This window comes from Garra rufa, chromosome 3 (assembly GCF_049309525.1).
Source record: "Garra rufa chromosome 3, GarRuf1.0, whole genome shotgun sequence".
NCBI classification, from domain to species: domain Eukaryota; kingdom Metazoa; phylum Chordata; class Actinopteri; order Cypriniformes; family Cyprinidae; genus Garra; species Garra rufa.
Genome location: NC_133363.1, coordinates 53,381,499 through 53,405,162, shown reverse-complemented (window position 1 = coordinate 53,405,162; position 23,664 = coordinate 53,381,499).

The window sequence follows — 23,664 nt, the reverse complement described above, 5'->3', positions numbered from 1 at the left end:
CGTCTGATCTGCCAGAGCCACACCATGTCTCGTCTGATCTGCCAGAGCCACGCCATGTCTCGTCTGATCTGCCAGAGCCACTCCATGTCCCGTCTGATCTGCCAGAGCCACTCCATGTCCCGTCTGATCTGCCAGAGCCACGCCATGTCCCGTCTGATCTGCCAGAGCCACGCCATGTCTCGTCTGATCTGCCAGAGCCACTCCATGTCCCGTCTGATCTGCAAGAGCCACGCCATGTCTCGTCTGATCTGCCAGAGCCACGCCATGTCTCGTCTGATCTGCCAGAGCCACGCCATGTCCCGTCTGATCTGCCAGAGCCACGCCATGTCTCGTCTGATCTGCCAGAGCCACACCATGTCTCGTCTGATCTGCCAGAGCCACGCCATGTCCCGTCTGATCTGCCAGAGCCACACCATGTCCCGTCTGATCTGCCAGAGCCACACCATGTCTCGTCTGATCTGCCAGAGCCACACCATGTCCCGTCTGATCTGCCAGAGCCACTCCATGTCCCGTCTGATCTGCCAAAAACCATGTCCCGTCTGATCTGCCAGAGCCACTCCATGTCTCGTGTGATCTGCCAGAGCCACACCATCCCAGGTAAAAAAAAAAAAGTGCACTAAAATACACTTTAAGTATACTTAGAACACTTTTCAGTAATGTACTAAAAGTGCTCTATTTTCGCACACTAATTTTGTACTTATTGTACTAAAAATAGTATTAAGTATATGTTAAGATAAACTTAATACCATCTAAGTGTACTCAACTGTGCTATTTTGAGACACCATGAAATTGAACTAAAATGTGCTTTTAACATACTGTATCTGTATTTAAAATATATATAGATTTAGTTACAACTAGAAATACACTTGAACCCTAATTTTAAACATTTATAAATATATTTACGACTAATTTAAAGTATAACAATACTATATTAAAAGAATATACAAATTGTGAAAAAAGTGTGCTAAAATACAATTTAAGTACACTTAGTGCACTTCCCTAATGTACATAAAGTGCTCTATTTTCAGGCATTTTTTGTACTTAAAGGAGAACTCCGGTGTGATATTGACCTAAAGTGTATTGAATCATGATACAGAGTGTGAACGTACCTTGCATATTTCATCTCGGTTTGTGTCCAGCAGTCCGAAATCTCACAACCTTGGCATGGCCCTCCTTAAATGGCTGTCAAACAGGAAGTAACAATAGAGGAAGCAGAGGGAGCAGTAACAATCAGTACTGGGTAAGGGCTCCCTCTGCTGGCCTGGCGTTTCACAGGTGTCTAAATTAAACAGCTCTCATACTGAAGGCAACAGCCAGCTCACCGGCAAATCATTTTGATTAAGTTTTTTATCAAACCAGCTTTTAAACCAGTTTAAAGATGCATTACCACCACTTACTGGAATAGAGTCAATTTAATAACACCCCTGGGCAACCATTTTATTGCCATGCAGCTCCTGCTTCATCTTCTTTGATGGAAATGGATAATGTACAAAAACATATGTCAAAACTCAATGAAACTTTACAGGTTATCAACCAAGGAATTTACCAGGTTATCAACGTATAAGGTTGTAGTTTCCTTCGTGCTTGACACTCGACTTATCGTGACTACATTTAAGATGGCGGCGACCCGTCTGTTCCTGGTGGAAGATGTCTGTATAAATCTTCTTGTAAATAAACTACCGGTGCTTTTTCTGAGTTCTCAATGTCTCGTTTTAAATGTCAGGGCCCTTGGAAGTCTACCGATGAAGTGTGGAGCTACTTTGTGCCTCGTAAATGGCGTAAAACAGTGATTTATTTACATGGCTTTTCCGATGCCCTATTCACTCTCATTGACAGCCTGTTGTGAGCATCGGCTAACTGACCCCAGATTTCGGACAGCTGGACACAAACCGAGATGAAATATGCAAGGTACGTTCACACTCGGTATCATGATTCAATACACTTTAGGTCAATATCACACCGGAGTTCTCCTTTAATATACCAAAAGTTATTCTTAAAGGGGCTATATGTAACTTTCTGAATTTAAACTCGCGACTGACACCTGTGACCAAAAAATGGAACTGCTCTTCCTTTCTGCTCGCTCTCTCAGCGCGCGCTCATACGTACACACTTCACAAGTCATCCGCTGCAAAGAAGTCAACATTATGTTTAATGAGGTAAGAACAGTCAAATACATATATTATTTGAGAAACTAAGTTTGTTTGCAATATATATGACTAGCGGTGGTGGCAGAGTGATCTGAAACGTTTAACATGAACGCGCTTGACGTCACATTCGCGGACTCCGACCCGACAGAAAATAGGGAAAATAGTATATAGGCTTATAGGTGCACCCACTGTGAGCTGACAAGGTGTCGGTATGCTCATCAGGAGATGTTTGCTATTGTAAGGCTATTGTTACATTTATTTTGGGGAAAAAGTTACATATAGCCCCTTTAAGTACTTCTTAAGATAAACTTAAGATCATCTAAGCGTACTCAACTGTGCTATTTTTAGACACCATGAAGATAAACTAAAATGTGCTTTTAAGAGACTATCTCAGCATTTCCAAAAATGTATTTTGTTACCACTTATAATACAATTGAAACATATTTCATAAACCTTTAAATATACTAATTATTCATAAAAAATAAACTTACTGATTATTCAAAATACATTAATAATATATAACAAATGTATACAAAGCGTATTTATAATGTATTGCCCACATACTTTTATTAATAAAAAAAATACACATTAATTTAAAAAACATGAATAATATATAACAAATGTATACAAGGTGTATTTATAATGTATTGCCCACATATTTTTATTAATAAAAAAATACACTTGTTGATTAGTTAAAATACATGAAAAATATATAACTGTAACAATTATCAGTCCACTGAGACGGCGAGATGTGATGAACCCAAGTGCAGTTTATTTACAGTGACGATAATCCATAATCCAAACAAACAATCCAAACGTGAAATCCAAACAACAAACGCAATCCAAACAATGACGAGACTAGACTTGACTTGACTTGGCATGAAACAGACTTGACTTGATACAGACTTGACATAACACTCACCAGACAGCAGAATTACAACTTCAATACGCGACAATGAACAATGAAACAGAAGGCCTATTTATATGAAACAATACAGGTCACATGACACAAACAAACCAATGGAAAACAAGGAACAAGACCATAGCAACCAATCAGAACAAGACACATGGAACAAAGGGACCAATGGCAGGAATACATGAGGGAAGGGAAGCAAGACACAACAGCATGAAATGATAACATAATAAAAGACATGAAAACATGAACATGAAACAAAACCCAAACCACCCATTACATTTCCCCCCCCTCTAAGGGCGGCTCCAGACGCCCTAAAACACCACCCAAAACAAAACCCAAAAGTGTCCAGGAGGGTGGTGGAGCAAAGACAGTTTGTGGGGGTGGGACGGTGGGCCGGGTCCATGCAGAGGAACAGGATCAGAGTTAGGGCCTAGACCTTGGAGCCGAGGCAGACAGTGGAGCAATGGAGGTCCTGGGGCGTGGGGTAATAGCAGACAGTGAGGCAGTGGAGGACCTGGGCCGTGGAAGAGGCAGACAGTGAAGCACTGGAGGACCTGGACCATGGAGCTGTGGCAGACAGTGGAAACTTGGAGGACCTGGGACGTGAAGCAGTAGCAGACGGTGAATCAATGGAGGTCGTGGGCCGTGGAGCAATGGCAGATGGTGTAACACTGGAGGACCTGGGCCGTGAAGCAGATGCAGACTGTGGCATAGTGGAGGACCTGGGCCATGAAGCAGTGGTAGACTGTGGAACATTGGAGGGCCTGGGGCATGGAGCAATGACAGACAAAGAAGCTCTGGAGGACGTGGGCCATGGAGATATGGCAGACAGTGAAGCTCTGGAGGATCAGGGCCATGAAACAGTGGCAGACTGTGGAGTAGTGGAAGCCATGGTGGGGCAGGCAGAGCAGGAAGCCATGGCGGAGCCGGCAGAGCAGGAGGCCTTGGCGGTGCAGGCAGAGCGTGAAGCCTTGGCAGAGCAGGCAGAGCAGGAGGCCTTGGCGGTGCCGGCAGAGCAGGAGGCCTTGGCGGAGCAGGCAGAGCAGGAGGCCTTGGCGGAGCAGGCAGAGCGTGAAGCCTTGGCGGTGCAGGCAGAGCAGGAGGCCTTGGCGGTGCAGGCAGAGCAGGAAGACTAGGCGGCGCAGGCAGAGCAGGAAGCCATGGCGGAGCCGGCAGAGCAGGAAATCCCGCTATGGACGCCGCCTCGGTAAGAGGCATGGGCGCAGCGGGTTCGTGGACAGACGTGGTCTCCGGAGCAGACCTTAGGACAGACGAGGCCTCTGGGGCAGGCTCGTGGGCAGACTCGTGGATAGACTCGGCCTCTGGAGTATAGTGTACAGCCCACACACTCAAAATAGTGATTGCCATCACACTAGCAGTCATAACATGGCGTGGTTCTGGCAGATCAGACGAGACATGGCATAGCTCTGGCAGGTCAGACGAGGACTCTGGCGTGGCGGCCATCTTGGCCGGGGACTCTGGTGTGGCGGCCATCTTGTGAGCTAGCTCTGGAAGGTCAGCCATGACAGGTGTAGACTCTGGAGCAGCAGCCATCTTGCGAACAGGCTTTGATATGGCGGCCATCTTGTGAGCATATTCTGGAGCGGCGGCCATCTTGTGAACAGGCTCTGGGATGGCAGCCATCTTGGGTGCAGACTCTGGGTAGGCAACCATCTTGCGAACAGGCTCTGGGATGGCAGCCATTTTGGGTGCAGACTTTGCGTGAGTAGGCCCTGGAACGGCAGGCTTGGCGTGAGCAGGCCCTGGAGCGGCAGGCTTGGCGTGAGCAGGCCCTGGAGCGGCAGGCTTGGCGTGAGCAGGCCCTGGAGCGGCAGGCTTGGCGTGAGCAGGCCCTGGAGCGGCAGGCTTGGCGTGAGCAGGCCCTGGAGCGGCAGGCTTGGCGTGAGCAGGCCCTGGAGCGGCAGGCTTGGCGTGAGCAGGCCCTGGAGCGGCAGGCTTGGCGTGAGCAGGCCCTGGAGCGGCAGGCATGGCGTGAGCAGGCCCTGAAGCGGCAGACATGGCGTGAGCAGTCCCTGAAGCGGCAGACATGACGTGAGCAGGCCCTGACACAGCAGACATGACGTGAGCAGGCCCTGAAGCAGCAGACATGACGTGAGCAGGCCTTGGAACAGCAGGCATGACATGAGCAGGCTTTGAAGCAGCAGACATGACGTGAGCAGGCATGGCATGAGCAGGCTTTGAAGCAGCAGACATGACGTAAGCAGGCTTTGAAGCAGCAGGCATGACGTAAGCAGGCTTTGAAGCAGCAGGCATGACGTGAGCAGGCTTGGGCTTGGTAGATGTGACTTGAACAATTCCAGATGTAACATGAGCAGGGTGATGTGTGAGGGATACTGTGGAATGGTCGGGCTCCTTATCCACAATCCCCACAGTAAAATTTGAACCCGCCAGCAACAAAGCAAAGTCAATATACTGCTCAAGGGTTGCAGAGCCATTGCTGTTCGGCATTAAAAAATCTAAAGAGTCCACAAGTCCATTCCTGAAAATACCTTTTAAAGCTGCATCATTAAAATCAACTAAATGGCACAGTCCACAAAAATCTTCAACATATTCCTCTATCGCCCTGTCGCCTTGACGAAGGCAGAGGAGGCGAGAAATTGCTGGGTTCATTATTGGCGGTCGCGTATTCTGTAACAATTATCAGTCCACTGAGACGGCGAGATGTGATGAACCCAAGTGCAGTTTATTTACAGTGACGATAATCCATAATCCAAACAAACAATCCAAACGTGAAATCCAAACAACAAACGCAATCCAAACAATGACGAGACTAGACTTGACTTGACTTGGCATGAAACAGACTTGACTTGATACAGACTTGACATAACACTCACCAGACAGCAGAATTACAACTTCAATACGCGACAATGAACAATGAAACAGAAGGCCTATTTATATGAAACAATACAGGTCACATGACACAAACAAACCAATGGAAAACAAGGAACAAGACCATAGCAACCAATGCAACCAATCAGAACAAGACACATGGAACAAAGGGACCAATGGCAGGAATACATGAGGGAAGGGAAGCAAGACACAACAGCATGAAATGATAACATAATAAAAGACATGAAGACATGAACATGAAACAAAACCCAAACCACCCATTACAATAACAAATGTATACAAAGCATATTTATAATGTATTTTTTATTAATAAAAAAATGTGGGCAATACATTATAAATACGCTTTGTATACATTTATTGTATATTATTCATATATTTTAATTAATTAATAAGTGTATTATAATGAATAAAAAAAGGGCATGGGAGAAACCAAACAGACAGTCCAATGGGGGAAACACTGGGAAAAACCAAGACAAACAGTCCAACGGCGTGACATACGCTTTGTATACATTTATCATATATTATTCATGTATTTTAAATAATCAATAAGTTTATTTTTTATGTATAATTAGTATATTTAAAGGTTTATAATGCATCTATAATTGTGTGGGTATGTTGGTAAGGATGTCAGAGTGTGGTTTGCATGTGTTTACTGAAAATTTTATGGGTGTAATGTGTTTGAAAGAAATTATATTGTACTGGTAATCAAAAATCCCACTCCATGTATTTGAGTCACACCCTTGGCAGGGTCATAGGGCCATGTGAAAGCTATGAATAAGGTCAAATAAGGTTAATGAGCTTTGAGGATTTTTCTTTTTCACCCAAACACACATTTTAATCCTTGATTGCACTTTTTCATTTGTTATTGTTTTTGTACAGAGATAAAATGTGAGCTTGAATTTGATTTAGAAGTTCAGAAGCCCCTGAACACATTGTTTTTGTTTTCACCACAAGAAAATGCTGATTGTTTAGTCTGGTAGATTTTATACAAAGTTTGAGTGTTCCCACAGCCCAGACAGGTGTTCGCAAAGCAAAACCTATACATATTTGGTGCTTGAGGGCTTGGTCATTTCATTTCTTGCAAGATGAAGAGACGTTACTCAGCAGAGGAAGCTCTGGAGCTAGTGTTGCCCACTGACAGCGAGCATTATGTAAAGAAAGCAGTTTTTAAAGCATTACAATTCTGAAAATGAATGAATGTTTGGTAATTATGAAAAGAAGAGATGCTGATAAAAAACAATAGTCAGTGAAAGTGGAAAAAAATATTAATATATAACATTTCATGACAGTTTTTTGATCTGGCTATTTTTGTCCATTATGGCCCTAAGTGTTAGGGGTTTTTTTTAAATCTGACACTACATAAAAAATAGAAATGCCTCAAAATGAATGTTGTTGTTCTTCATTGACACACCCAAGAAGCTAATAAGCAAAGTAAAAAAATCTGCTTATCATTTAGTATATGGGAATTAACTACTATTTTTAATTTTTTCATAAAAAAAAACACCTGTGGCATTATGCAAACAAACCAGCATTTAAAGGGTTAAAATTCTGAAAATCAATGAATGTTTGGTATCTATGGATAGAATAGATGCTGGTTAAAAAATTGACATCAGTGAAAGTGGAAAAAAATATTAATAAATCATATTTTTATGACAGTTTTTGGACGTGGACATTTTTGTCCATTTTGCACCTATGTGTAACTTTTTTTTTGAACGCACAAGGGTTAAATGGTATTTTAGCACACTTTTTTTCACAATTTGTATACTCTTTTAATATATTATTGTTATACTTTAAATTAGTCATAAATAGATTTATAAATGTTTAAAATCATGGTTCAAGTGTATTTCTAGTTGCAACTAAACATATTTTTTAAAATACAGGTATAGTATGTTAAAAGCACATTTTAGTTCAATTTCATGGTGTCTCAAAATAGCACAGTTGAGAACACTTAGATGGTATTAAGTTTATCTTAACATATACTTAATACTTTTTTTAGTACATTAAGTACAAAATTAGTGTGCGAAAATAGAGCACTTTTAGTAGAGTACTAAAAAGTGTACTAAGTATTAGTACAATATTCTAAATAGAGTTTAATTTACAAAAACACTGGACTTACAAACATACTTAAAAACACAAGACGTTTCAGTGTTCATCCAAACACCTTCATCAGTTGTTTGGTGCACAGGAAGTAACTCTGGCAATTGTAGACAAAGGGGTCACATGATCTAAATCACATGACAGGTGTTAGTCCAATTGTGTGCCAGAGAAGATGGTGCTCCAGCAGCTTAAACAGGTCTCCCCTCCCCTGCCTGTGAGGGGGAGTCAGTTGGCTTGTCTGCAAAGCGCCGGGGCAATGTTCTCAAAACAGCATTGTATGATGAGGACAAATGATGTCTCAGTCCCCCACCTCTGTTTAAAGAAGGTCGCTCTACTTTCACATAGATGGCCTCCTTGACGCCTCTCTCAAACCATCCATCCTCTCTGTCCAAAATGTGAACATCTTGATCCTTAAAACTGTGTTGCTCTTTTTGTAGATGGGTGAAGACAGCTGATTCTTGTCCCGAAGAATTCCCCCTCATATGTTGAGACTATGTTGAGTACGTTTACTAAGCATCTGTTTTGTCTCCCCAATATAGAGATCTTTGCACTCCTCTGTGCATTTTACTGCATATACCAAGTTACACTTCTGATGTTTGGGAACCTGGTCCTTTGGGTGGACCAACATCTGTCTCAAGGTATTTTTAGGTTTAAAATACACTGGGATGTTGTGCTTAGAAAAAACCCTCCGGAACTTCTCTGACAACCCAGCCACATATGGAACAACGACATGACTTCTTCTACTGTAGGTCTTTTAATCTTGGTGTTTCCTGGTTTTGGGTCATTTGTTTGTTCTTTTGTGCTTTGGTGAAGGCCCAATTAGGGTAGTGACATTGTTTCAATGCTTTTTCTATATGTCTCTGTTCTTTATTCCTTGCCCCCTGGTTGGTGGGTATGGTCCCTGCTCTATGTTGTAAAGTGCGGATTACTCCCAGTTTGTGCTCCAGAGGATGGTGAGAGTCAAACATCAGGTACTGGTCGGTGTGGGTGGGCTTTCGATAAACCTCCACTTGCAGCTGTCATGTGATTTAGATCATGTGACCCCTTTGTCTACAATTGCCAGAGTTACTTCCTGTGCACCAAACAACCGATGAAGGTGTTTGGATGAACACTGAAACGTCTTGTGTTTTTAAGTATGTTTGTAAGTCCAGTGTTTTTGTAAATTAAACTCTATTTAGAAGGAACTTCTACCTGGATGAATGAATCTCCACAGACATATTAGTACAATAATAATAAAGTGTATTTTAGTGCACTTTTTTATTTTTACCTGGGACCTCAAGGCAATAATGTTTTGTTAGAATTACCACACTCAAAATCAATTTAAGTGTTAGTGCTAATAATGCATTCATATTAAGTGCACTTAAGTACAACTTTCGAGAAATTGGACTTCTACTATAATACATTACTAATAGATTTTTAATAAAATCAATTTAATGTAACTTAAAATGACCACACTCAAAATCAGTTTAAGTGTTAGTGCTAATAATGCATTCATATTAAGTGTACTTAAGTACAACTTTTGAGAAAATGTACTTCTACTACAATACATTAATAGATTTTTAATAAAATCAATTTAATGTAAACTTAAAATTACCACACTAAAAATCAATTGAAGTGTTAGTGCTAATAATGCATTCATATTAAGTGTACTTAAGTACACATTTTGAGAAAATATACTTCTACTACAATACATTACTAATAGATTTTTTATATATAAACTTATTTTAAACTTAGGATTAGTATGTAAACAATCTACTAAAAATCAACTAATGTTTAAAGCATTTAAAGCACGCATTTGAAAAACACACTAATAAAACTCTTTTGTATGTTTTTTCTGTAGTATACTTTATTTCAGTACACTAAAAATGTATTTAAGTATTACTGGTATTTAGTGTACTTTTTTCAAGTGTACTAAAGTCCTACTGAAGTATAAACATACTTTTAATTAGTATATTTATAGTGTATAAACATCACACTTTTATTCAACACAAAAAATAACAATGTACTAAAAATGTATTTGCGGGTATTTAAGTGTATTTTAATTGCATTTAAGTATATTTCTTTTTCACCTGGGATGTCCCGTCTGATCTGCCAGAGCCACGCCATGACTGACCTTTATCCTCCAGTGCATCGTCATGTCATGATTGCCAATGTGATGGACCCACCACTGATGTCAGTGAGAGCTGCTGTCATCCCAGTGGCCCATTGGGTCTCCCTCTATCCACTGCACTGCCTGTGATGGCTATTACCATTATGAGTGTGTGGGCTGCACACTGTTCTTCAAGGGCATCTTCTGTCCACGAGTCCAGTGCCTTCGTCTGTCCATGTGTTGTGCCAGTGCCTCCAGAAGTGGAAGATCCAATTACAGAACCTCCCAAGGAGGCGGCGTACACTGCAGAACTTCCCAAGGGCGTGGCACCTTTTTATGAACTCTCTACATGTCCTGGTCATGCCAAGAAGGCCAATCCCATACCCTTTGACAGGCCAGCCATGCTTAAAAGGGCTACCCATTAACACCCTGCTCTGCCTGCTCCTCCATGGCTCCCTGCTCTGCCTGCCCCGCCAAGTCTCCCTGCTCTGCCTGCCCCGCCCTGGCTTCCACTGGTCCATGGTCTGCCACTGCTCCATGGCCCGCCACTGCTCCATGGCCCAGGCCCTCCAGAGCTTCACTGTCTGCCATTGCTCCAGAGCCCAGGACCTCTATTGTCTCACTGTCTGTCACTGCTCCACGGCTCAGGTCCTCCATTGTCTCACTGTCTGTCATTGCTCTACGGCCTAGGACCTCCATTGATCCACGGTCTGCCACTACTTCATGGCTCAGGTCTTCCATTGTTCCACTGTCTGCCACTGCTCCACAGTCCAGGCCCACCTCGCTCCAAGGCCCAGGTCCTCTATTTTTCCACTGTCTGCCACTGCTCCATGGCCTAGGTCCTCCAGTGCTTCACTGTCTGCCTCTGCTCCAAGGTTCAGGCCCTGACTCTGTGCCTGTTCCCCTGACCTGGCCCGCTGTCCCACCCCCCTGCTTTTCCACCCTCCTGGACTTATTGAGTTTGTTTTGTTCTGACCGACAAGAGTCGCTCCTAGAGGGGGTGAATCTGTAACGCCAGGCCAGCAGAGGGAGCCCTTACCCAGTACTGATTGTTACTGCTCCCACTGCTTCCTCTATGGTCACTTCCTGTTTGGCCAAACAGACCCTCACAAAGTATTGTTTTGCTGTTGTGGACTTTACTAAGCGTTTCCTTGTTTTCCCCCATGGTCTTGTTTCATTGTCAAAAAAAAAAAAAAAAATTCTCCTCTCTTCTTGATCCTCCCTTCTAGCCTGTTTTTCCTCTCTTTCTTGATCTTCTCCTTCTAGCCTGCACTCTTCTAACAACGCATGATATATGGTATTTTTGAGCACTTCCTATGTTGATCTGCCTCCTTAGGATGAATCACTTGTTGTATTCCCAATTGCAAGTCGCTTTGGATAAAAGCGTCGGCTAAATGAATAAATGTAAATGTAAATGTAAATGTCATTGTCATAGTTATTTACCATTGTCATTGCCATAGTTTTGCCTTAATTCATTGTCTTGTTTATTTTGTTACTTTGGACTGCCCTGTCCTTACTGTTTGCCGGTATTTTTACCCTACCTGTCTGGACCACGAACTGTGTAATAAAGCTCGCAATTGGATCTATCAACGCTGTCGTCGAGTCCACTGTTACAACCTGAAGCCTGATGTATTAAACAACACCTTTTTATTATGCATAACCTAATATTATTTGTTTATGCATATTTCCATCCAGACACATGATAATACAGCGTATTAACAGTGTGGCCAACATAAGATTATTTCAGCTATTAATTATTATAATTATGTGCCATTAAGGGAGAAGAGCGTATCAGTTGATTATTAAAAAGAACTTTCAAAAGCTTGTTAAAAACTGCTGCAATGAGATTTTAATGACATAAAAAAGGCCTCGCCGTTTTTGGAGGAGGAGGAACGCAGCCTATGACCCCAAGAACACCATCCCCACCATCAAACATAGAGGTGAAAACATTATGCTTTGTGGGTCTTTTTCTGCTAAGAGGACAGGACAACTGCACCACATGAACCATCAAATCTTGGGTGAGAATCATTGAAAATGGGTTGTGGATGGTATTCCAGCATGGTAATGAGCCAAACACATGACCAAAGCAACAAAGGAGAGGCTCGAGAAGAAGCACATTAAGGTCCTGGAGAGGCCTAGTCATAGAAAATCTGTGTAGGGGAGCTGAAGATTCGAGTTGCCAAATGTCAGTCTCGAAACCTTATCAATCAGCAAGATTTCTTGCTCCCGTACACATTCAGTACTCTTTATATAACTTTCTTATAAAACTATGGACTCTTTTATAAAACTATAAACTCTCTGATAAAACCATAAACTCTTTTCACCAGCATCGAATTTCTCATCAAACAATGACAGAATAATACAGCCACAAATGACTTAATAATCAAATATTAACGGGCTGTCTCTACAAATAACATTGAGCGCATTTTAGTCTCCGACGATGTCAATTAATGTCATGTTGCAACACCTCGCGCAGCCAACTTGGCCGCACCCCAGCCCCGGGTGCGCTGATGAGGTTAATTTGATCTATATTAAACACAGGTGTCTCAAACAAAAACACCTAGTATACACACATAAACATTTGATCAACATAAACTGCAATGCCACGTCATTCATCTTACCTGCAAAGTTAATAAACATAACACGAAGTGTGTTGACATGACTGACCGTGTGACCTCTTCATAAAATGAGCGAAACTCCCTGTGTTTTTATTATTTTATTATTATTATTTATTTATTTTTTTTTTGTTATTCTGTCTTTCACTGTTCAAATAAACCTACCATTAAAATTATAGACTGATAATTTCTTTGTCAGTGGGCAAACATACTAAATCAGCATGGGATCAAATAATTGTTTCCCTCACTGTACTTGTTACATTAGTTATGGAGCACTAGAGAGTAAATATTTAAAGGAACTGTATGTAAGAAATTCATTTTAGTTAATCATAAAATTGCCCTGACATGTCACTAGACATTAAGAAATCATGTTCATTTCAAATACTTTTATCACTGACAACAGTGGTCCGGCCAGGATATTGTCATTTAAAAGTGAGAGTTGCAGCCCACGACTGATGTTATTGTTGTCATTTTGTGTTTTGGTCTGAGGCTCCACCCTCCAGCTATCTACCAATCACGAAATCAGTAGAGTTTCGTCCTCCGGGTTGCCAGCTCTGTTACAGCTGCAGCTATGAACATGTCGGATAAAACATGTATAACGTTACGAAACCTAAAAGAGCTCGTTATGAATCCGAAATACGTTGTGACAAAGTCCGAAATAAAACAAGGATTTGTATAGGAGATGCCTTTGAAAGATGGAGACGGCTGAAAACAGAGAAGAATTTTAAGACAGCCAACGTTGCTAATTTTCTCCTGGACAGGTAAGATTCATCTATGTTTGGCTAACTTTGCATGAACTTTATATGAAAACAATCTATGTTCCGACTGAAATTTGGTATTACACCGTGTCAACACCGGACGCGACAGTTGTCGCAACGCAACAGTTGTCGCGCCGCAACAGCTAAAGTCTGGACGCGACAAAGCGACCGTTGCAAATCATTTAAACTTTGTGTGAGCACGTCATAAATAGAATGCAGCAGCAGATTACTGTCAGGGATCTGGCGTGTCGCGCCACATCCAGTGTAGACAGCATAATAGGTTCTATTGTACTTGTCAAGTCGCGCCGCGCCGCTCGCATCTGGTGTAGACACGGTGTTACAGTACATCTTTACGAAATATTTGGCTAATCGCCATTAGTAAATTTTTGCGATACATAATTACTTCGCAAAACATCTCTCGTGAAGCATAAACATAATTAACAGAAAGAAAAAAAAATGCTAAAATAACTAATATCCCTTAGTTATTAACATAGCCTAATTATTTGTTAAATTCACCAACAGAATGGTACATTCAACATAATGCGTCATCGTGATTGAACAGGTGCAAAATCAAGACTTCACTCATCTCCCAGTTACCCAAAATTTTTCAGCTGAGAAACCAGTGGCCCCATTCCCAGTTGAAAAGCCTGTGGAAGTGCTGAAAATGCTGAAGGCGGAGTTTTACGTTTGTTAAAAAACACAGTGGACCAACACCAGCAGATGACATTGCACCCCAAATCATCAACGAACGTGAGCTACGAGCTTCTCCACCCTTCCACCAGACTCCAGGACCTTGGTTTACAAATGAAATGCAAAACTTGCTCTCATCTGAAAAGTGGACCACAGGGCAATAGTCCATTTCTTCTTCTCCTTAGCCCAGGTATGATGCCTCTTATGTTGTCTATGGTTCAGGAGTGGCTTAACAAGAGGAATATGACAACTGTAGCCAGATTCCTTGACACGTCTGTGTGTGGTTTGCTCTTGATATCTTGACCCCAGCCTCAGTCCATTCCTTGTGAAGTTCACCCAAATTCTTGAATCGATTTTGCTTGACAAGCCTCTCAAGGCTGCGGTTCTCTCAATTGGTTGTGCATCTTTTTCTTCTACACTTTTTCCTTCCATTTAGCTTTTTGTTAACATGCTTGGATACAGCACTTTGTGAACAGCCAGCTTCTTTGGCAATGAATGTTTGTGGCTTACCCTCTTTGTGTAGGGTGTCAATGCATGTTTTCCGGACAACTGTCAGATCAGCAGTCTTCCTCATGATTGTGTAGCCTAGTGAACCAAACTGAGAGACCATTTTGAAGGCTCAGGAAACCTTTGCAGGTGTTTTGAGCTGATTAGCTGATTGGCATGCCACCATATTCTAATTTGCTGAGATAGTGAATTGGTGGGATTCTGGTAAATGTGAGCAAAATCATCACAATTAAAGAAACCAAAGTCTTAAACTACTTCTGTCTGTGTGCATTAAATTTATTCAATACACAAGTTTCACAATTTGTGTTGAATTACTGAAATAAATGAACTTTTCCATGACATTCTAATTTATTGAGATGCACCTGTATATCTTTTAAAAAGAAATTATAATTTTTCTGTGTGGTGCATAACAAAATTATAAACTATTCTAGCATTAAAAGGTATATTAAATACAGGTAAAATCATAATAAAATAATAATAATAATAATAGTAGTCAGTCATGGAATTTTCTTTTATAAACCGACCCGGCCCCCCATTAAAGAAAAGAAAATTATGTGGCCCTCTCAGAAAAAAGTTTGGGGACCCCTGCTTTAAATCGTACCCAACCCTACTGCCAGGACACATTTATATGTAAACAGCAAACACTCTGTACAAGTGAATTTTGCATGCGATGTCCCATCTAAGAGCAAATATAAATGAGTGAAATTGTGCAGGTGTGATAGTTGTTTCCAGCAAGATAATGAAAATGATTTGCCATTGATTTTATAAGGAAATCTATGAATGTCTTCTGCACACATCAGCTTTTTAACGGGGGGCATTGATTTTCGATTAATAGAAATATAAAAGAGCTTTCCTATTAAGTTGCTCGACTGGTGCAAGTCCCATTTCTTCACAATTCTACTAAGACTAACAAGAATTAATCAAATATGCAGATTTACGCAACTCAATTGTGTCCATAAAATGATTTAAGTAAATGTTGGACATGACCTTTTTGTCAAATCAAATTTGTCCAGATCAAAATAGGTTGACTATGAAAAGGTTGTAGGGGTAGTCCAGACACAGTGGCTGCCATGTGGAGATCACATGACCAGTACTCACTTTTTCTTAAATTATCACGTTTTCCTGAGCTGCTATGGTGTTATAACTCAAAATAGAGGGTACTATTACACTCTGGACAGGCAGGGTTGGTATATTCTGGTCTGATAAGGTTCAAGGTGGCTTAGAAGGATGGATCAAGAATCAAATTAGAAAAGAAACATTTGCAAGTCTCTGAGCGTTTTGCAAGGCTTTTAAAGCATCACACTGGCAGAAACATCAACAGATGTCAAGTGATATTATTATTACTATTCCCCGGCATATTTTTTTCATTATTGTCATTATTTTAAAAAGACCTGTTTGTTTTTTGTACTTTTTAGTTTAAATATATTTACAAGCCATTACTTTTATCTAATAAACAAGAAAATGGAGTTTGTACACAGGATGATTTTCACAGCACTGTTAGTAGGTAAGTATAAAAATATGTTCATTTATTTGTGTTTTAGAAATATATATATTATGCAATTATGGGCAATATTGCAGGGGCCCATACTGGGGTTAATAGAGGGTGCTAAATACACTCAAACAAAAGCAAAAGCAATTGAAGATATGGCATTATTTAGTGTGTTTGTTTCTGGCAACTATTTAGTGTGTATTTGCGTTTGTGCTCTGGACAGCGTCAAAAGGTACTATTTACATGTTTTTTCAGCATTGACCAATGTAGGTAATCTAAGACATATCTGTTGATTTCTTGAATAAAAAGGTTAATCAGAAGCATTTTAGTAACAGAAACATTTAGTAACTTTTTTATTCAAAAAGCACCTGGCAACAAATGTAACTATTTTTAAAATTAATTTGGCTACTTTTAGCAATTTTTGAAAAGTGACTCAAATTATAAAATACATGTATTTTCCCTCTAAATTACACAAAAAAAAAAACAAAAAAACATTGTTCAGCCTAGAGAGTCTTACGGTGACCGGGAGGGGACTGTCATGAATCCGTAGAGATGAGACTGGAAACAGAGGTAAGTAAAACGTAATGGTGTTTTATTAAACAGACTGAGAATGATAACAGGAAGTGAAGTCAATGGTGGCAGGTAAGGCTTATCTGACGGTCCTTTAGCAATCTTGGAAATGAGTCCTTAAATATCACGCTGGAAGAGAGGAATGTCCGGAAGAGAGGTCTGACGTCTGTGGTTGACATGGGAATGTTAACAGTAGACCAGACAAAGAGATTCTGAAGGTTTGGTCTATTTAAACGGGTGAGGTGATTGAGAACAGGTGTTTAGAATTCGGGTGATGATGATCTGGTGGGTGGAGCTTCAGTGTTCGTGATGAGAGATGGTGGCTGTTGTGAATGCCTGACATTACCCCCTCCTCCAGGGGCGGCTCCCGACGCCCCAACACGACGTCGAGGACGGCCGCGACCACGAGGGGCTGGACGATCTGGGTGGCGACGGTGGAAATCTAGTAGGAGAGTGGGGTCTAGAACATCATCTCTTGCCACCCAGGAACGTTCCTCAGGACCATACCCCTCCCAATCCACGAGATACTGCAGGCGGCCACCTCGACGTCGTGAATCCAAGATCTCATGCACTGTGTAGATGGAGGGTTGGTCTAAGATCTCGGATGGAGGAGGTTCAGCTTCAGCTCGTGTGGGATCTGTGGCAGAGGGAGAAAAAGGTTTAAGAAGGGAGACATGGAACGTGGGATGAATTCGGTACCTTGGAGGGAGCTGAAGCTGAAAGGTAACGTCGTTGATCTGCCTCAGGATTTTGAATGGACCAATATAGCGGGGACTCAGCTTACGGCAGGGTAGTCGCAGACGGATGTCTCTGGTGGATAACCAAACCTTGTCTCCAGGTCGGAAGGGAGGAGCGATTCGGCGTCTGACATCTGCGAAACCCTTGTGTCGTCGTATAGCCCGTTGGAGATGTTGATGAGCTGAGTCCCACACTCTCTCGCTTTCTCGAAACCAGTGGTCTACAGAGGGGACATTGGAGGGTTCCTCCGTCCAGGGAAACAGCGGAGGCTGGTACCCGAGTACGCACTGAAATGGTGTTAATCCGGTGGTGTCCTGGCGAAGGGAGTTCTGTGCGTACTCGGCCCACGGGAGGAACCTACTCCAATTGTGCTGATCGTTGGAACAGTATGCCCGAAGGTAGCGTCCAAGCTCCTGGATCTTCCGTTCAGTCTGGCCATTCGTCTGCGGATGATAACCAGAAGAGAGATTAACAGAGATACCCAACAGTTTGAAGAAGGATTTCCAGACGTGCGAGATGAATTGAGGACCCCGGTCCGAAACAATCTCCTCCGGGAGACCGAAATGACGGAAGATGATGTGGAATAAAGCTTCCGCCGTCTCCATGGCTGTGGGAAGACCCTTCAGGGGATGGAATTTGCAGGATTTGGAGAAGCGGTCCACCACAACCAGGATGCAGGTGTTACCGTCGGAGAGGGGTAAGTCAGTGACAAAGTCTACTCCTAGGTGGGACCAGGGCCTCTGTGGGATAGGTAATGGCACCAGTTTTCCTGTGGGGAGATGTCGAGGAGAGTTAGACATGGCACAGACTGAACAGCTCTGGACGTACCTGATGGTATCTCGGCGCATACTCGGCCACCAGTAACGAGGTTGGAGAAGCGAGAGGGTCCTTCTGCTGCCCGGGTGTCCAGAGCCCAGAGACTGGTGGATAGAGTCCAGAAGGAAGGGACGTTGGGAACTGGGAACATAGATCCTTCCTTCTGGACATTCCGGCGGAGCTGGCTCTTGGAGGGTGGCTTGACTAATCTCCTGATCCAGGTTCCAGATGATGGGACTGACAATTATTTGTGGAGGAAGAATGGATTCAGGTTCGGTGGGAGAGTCTGTAGTGAACTGTCGGGAGAGTGCATCAGCAGGAACGTTCTTGGATCCAGGACGGTAGGTAATTCTGAAGTTGAAACGTGTAAAGAACAAAGCCCATCTGGACTGTCGAGGGTTAAGACGTTTGGCTTCTCGAAGATATTGCAGATTCTTGTGATCAGTGATTATGGTAAATGGATGAATTGCACCTTCCAGCCAATGTCGCCACTCCTCCAGAGCCAATTTGATGGCTAGAAGCTCTCGGTTGCCAACATCATAGTTTTGCTCCGCCGGAGTAAGTTTCTTGGAAAAATAGGCACAGGGACGGAGGAGTGAGGATTCACCAGCCGCTTGAGAGAGTACTGCTCCCACTCCTACCGTTGACGCATCGACTTCCAGGAAGAAAGGACGTTCCGGATCAGGATGATGTAATAAGGGAGCAGTACTGAAGATGTTTTTAAGTTGTTGGAATGCTTCGTGGGCAGAGGAGTTCCAGGCTAGATGTTTGGGTTTACCTTTCAGGAGGGAGGTCAAAGGAGCGGTGATGGAGCTGTAGTTCTGGATAAACCGTCTGTAGAAATTGGAGAATCCGAGGAAACGTTGGAGTTCCTTAACAGAAGTGGGCTGGGGCCAAGTTTGGATGGCTTTCACCTTGTCTTGATTCATCTGCACACCCTCGGCATTGATGTTGTATCCCAGGAATTGTACTGATGGTTGATGGAATTCACACTTTTCAAGTTTGAGGAACAGCTGGTGTTGACGGAGTTTCTGGAGGACCTGTCGGACGTGCTGGCGATGTTCGGCCTGGTTCCGGGAATAGATCAAAATGTCGTCAATGTAGACCACCACAAAACGATGGAGATATTCCCGGAACACCTCATTCATAAACGTTTGGAAGACTGAGGGACTTATAGATAACCCATAGGGCATGACCTGATACTCGTAGTGCCCTGACGGAGTAATGAAGGCCGTCTTCCACTCGTCTCCCGCCCGAATACGAATGAGGTTATAAGCACTCCGCAGGTCCAACTTCGTGAAGACTTGGGCTCCACGAAGTTCTTCGAGGGTGGCAGGAACGAGTGGTAACGGATAGGGTTGTTGGATGATTTGGGAGTTTAGGTGTCTGTAATCGATGCAGGGCCTGAGACCTCCATCCCTCTTGCCCACGAAGAAAAAGCTGGAAGCGGCTGGTGAGGTGGAGGGTTGGATAAAACCTTGCTTCAGGGCTTCAGCAATATACTCCTCCATCGCCTGGCGCTCTGGGATGGACAGGGGATATACCTTTCCTTTTGGGAGCTGTGCCCCGGGCAGCAGATCGATGGCACAGTCCCATGGCCGATGAGGTGGTAGTTGTGTGGCAGCTGCTTTACTGAATACATCCTGGTACTCCAGATATTCCGCTGGGATCTCCGGGAGACAAGCAGGTTCGGGACTTTCAATCATGGTGGATGAGATGGGTATGGATGTGGAGCTTGGAGCTGGTAACTGAGACAGACAGTGTTGAAGACAGTGATCACTCCAACGTATGACATCGCAGGGATCCCAGCGGAACTCGGGTTGATGATGTTGTAACCAGGGACGACCTAGGATGATACTCACGGTGGAATCCTCCAGCACCAGAAATTTAATCCGTTCCGTATGAAACAAACCAACTTGTAGGGTGAGAAATGGTGACGAGTGGCGAATTCTCCCACGCCCAAGTGGCTTTCCTTGGATAGTTTTGACGGCGTATTCATGGTTGTGGCGTAAACGTTTGACATGGAGTAATTCTAAACATTCTTGCGTGATGAAGTTCCCAGCAGAGCCTGAATCAACCAGAGCAGAGACACATACCGAATGATCAGCAGTATATATGGTTACGGGTAGTAAGGAGAGTGAGGTGGTTTCAATGTCAGAACAGATGGTACTCACCACTGGGCGTGGGGGTCGGACTGGACAGTTTCTGATGAGGTGATCTGATTGTCCGCAGTACAAACAAAGTCCCATGGTGATGCGTCGATTTCTTTCCATCTGAGACAACCGGGTTGAATCAATTTGCATGGGTTCTGGTGCTGGAGTTGCAGCTGCCACAGAGACGGACTGAGGAGCGGTTAGAGTGGGCTGGCAGGCGGCTAGTTGCTGGGACACCCGGGTGGTTCGTTGGAGGAAAGATTCCAACCCGATGGAGTTATCGTAAAGGGCCATCGCAGCACGGATGTTAGAGTTGAGACCTTGTCGATAGGCACCCAGCAGTGCGGTTTCGTTCCAGCCGCTAGCCGCCGCCAACGTACGGAACTGCAAGGTGTAATCGGTAATCGACGAAGATCCTTGTCGGAGACGGAACAGTTGATCGGAGGTGGATAACACATCAGTATTCATACAGAAAACTTCAGAGAAATGGGTAGTGAATTGATCAAACGAATGGATGATTGTATGTTCGGCTTGCCATATGGTTTTTGCCCATTGTAGAGCCTTACCGGAGAGGAGAGAGATGAGAAACGCCACTTTGGAATCCTCGGTGGTGAATTTATGAGGTTGCATTTTGATGAATAATCCAACTTGTAGAAGAAAACCGCTACACTCAGCCGCCTCGCCGGAAAACATTGCCGGCATGGCCATGGGACTTCCTGAGGCAGATGGCGGTGGAGGTGGTGGAAATGCCGCCCTTAAGGCATTCACAAGTTCCGAAGTTGGATCTGGAACCGCCGTTTCCTCTGTGCTCATTGTTGTAGTCGGTCTGGTCTTCTGTCATGAATCCGTAGAGATGAGACTGGAAACAGAGGTAAGTAAAACGTAATGGTGTTTTATTAAACAGACTGAGAATGATAACAGGAAGTGAAGTCAATGGTGGCAGGTAAGGCTTATCTGACGGTCCTTTAGCAATCTTGGAAATGAGTCCTTAAATATCACGCTGGAAGAGAGGAATGTCCGGAAGAGAGGTCTGACGTCTGTGGTTGACATGGGAATGTTAACAGTAGACCAGACAAAGAGATTCTGAAGGTTTGGTCTATTTAAACGGGTGAGGTGATTGAGAACAGGTGTTTAGAATTCGGGTGATGATGATCTGGTGGGTGGAGCTTCAGTGTTCGTGATGAGAGATGGTGGCTGTTGTGAATGCCTGACAGGGACACCTTCGGTTCACTTATGTTTGTCGTGGCCACAACATAATATCATGTTCCCACGAGTTTATATGTCGTGGCCACGACAAACATAAGTGAACCGAAGGTGTCCCCTGGCGGGCACCGTAGAGTCTAGCAGTACAGAGATGAATCAAGTTGCTAGCTGAAAGTTCAATAATATTTCTTAATTTGAGACCCTGGGCCACAAAACCAGTCATAAGGGACAATTTTTCGAAATTAACGTTTATACGTCATCTGAAAGCTGAATAAATAAGCTTTCCATTGATGTATGTCGACAATGTTTGGCCGAGATACAACTGTTTGTTTGTTACAAACAAAAAAAAAAATCTAAATAAGAAAATCGCATTTGAAGTTGTCCAAATGAAGTTCTTAGCAATGCATATCACTAATCAAAAATTTAAATTGTATATATTTACAGTAGGAAATATACAAAAAATCTTCATGGAACATGATCTTTACTTAATATCCTAATGATTTTCGGCATTAAAGAAAAACCAATCATTTAGACCCATACAATATATTTTTGGCTATTGCTACAAATATTCCCGTGCTACTTAAGACTGATTTTGTGGTACAGGGTCACATTTATTATACACATTGTTGTTATTTTGTTCCTATTATTGTTGCTCAGTTAGATACACTGCAAAAAAACCATCATGGTTGCATTTAGCAACTTTTAGCAACATTCCCTAAAAATGAGCTGGTACTGTGAATTCACTCACTGCTGAAAGCGCCAGAGTTTTATTAAGTGCAGTTTTGCACAGTTGTACAGATGCAATGTAAAAAATATTTACATTATGCTGGATTCACTTTAGAAGAAGAAGGTGATTTACACAGTGCAATAATCAAAGCGATGGACATGATAGAAAACATCCTGAGCGAGATCTAGTTCACAATGATTTATAACAGACACATTTCAGGTGACAGAAAAAAAAGACTCAAAAGAACATCAGAAAAGCTCCGTGCACAATTCTGATTCTAAACAATTCTAAAAAATAAAAGGCCATCATCTGACACTTTATCTCTGACACTCAATCACTTTAAGATATTTTTAATTGTGCTGTATTGACTGTTTTGATGTGTTGCACAATGATAGGGCATTGGTTTGATGATTTCTTTCTTTTATCTTGCCCAACCCCCTTCCTTAGAGTATTTACATTGACTAGAACAACACTGGGAAGTTTCACTGTATCACTAATGAACAACCTTTTAATCTTTTTCAAGGATTTGCATGTCTTCCCTGGTGCTTTTCTTACCGTTATTACATCATCGATGAGTTCAAGAACTGGACTGAGGCTCAAGATTACTGCAGAAAACACTACTATGATTTAGCAACATTTGACAACAAGGAGGAACACGACCAAGTCGTTCAAACTCTGGTGAGTGGAGGTTACACTGACGGTGTCTGGATAGGACTCTACGATGATCGCTACAGCTGGAGATGGTCCAATGGTGAAAAAAAAATGACATATTCCAAGTGGGCAACAAACCAACCAGACAGCTATCTATCATCAGAGGCTTGTGCAATTCTCTCTCAACCAGGATATTTTAATGATGTGCCATGTGGACAACGATTGTATTTCTTTTGTTATGATGGTAATTATATGTGCTTTTCTAACTTGACTAATAATATATATTCAAAAATAGCAAAACAAACAAAATGTCTTAATGAACTATATGCCCACAGCCTCAACAAATACATCTGTTTTAATCAAAGAGGGAAAAAGTTGGAATGATGCTTTAAACTACTGCAGACTGTATCACACTGATTTGGCTACAATAGAAAATGAACAAGAGAACACACAACTAAAGCTGCTGCTCAGCAACATTAATGCGTGGTACGCTCACATCGGTTTATACAGAGACACCTGGAAGTGGTCAGATCAGAGTAACTATGCATTTACTGCTTGGAAGTTTCCTGCACCCGATAATTTTGGCGGAAAAGAAAGTTGTGCACAACTATCTGTGTTGGATGGACA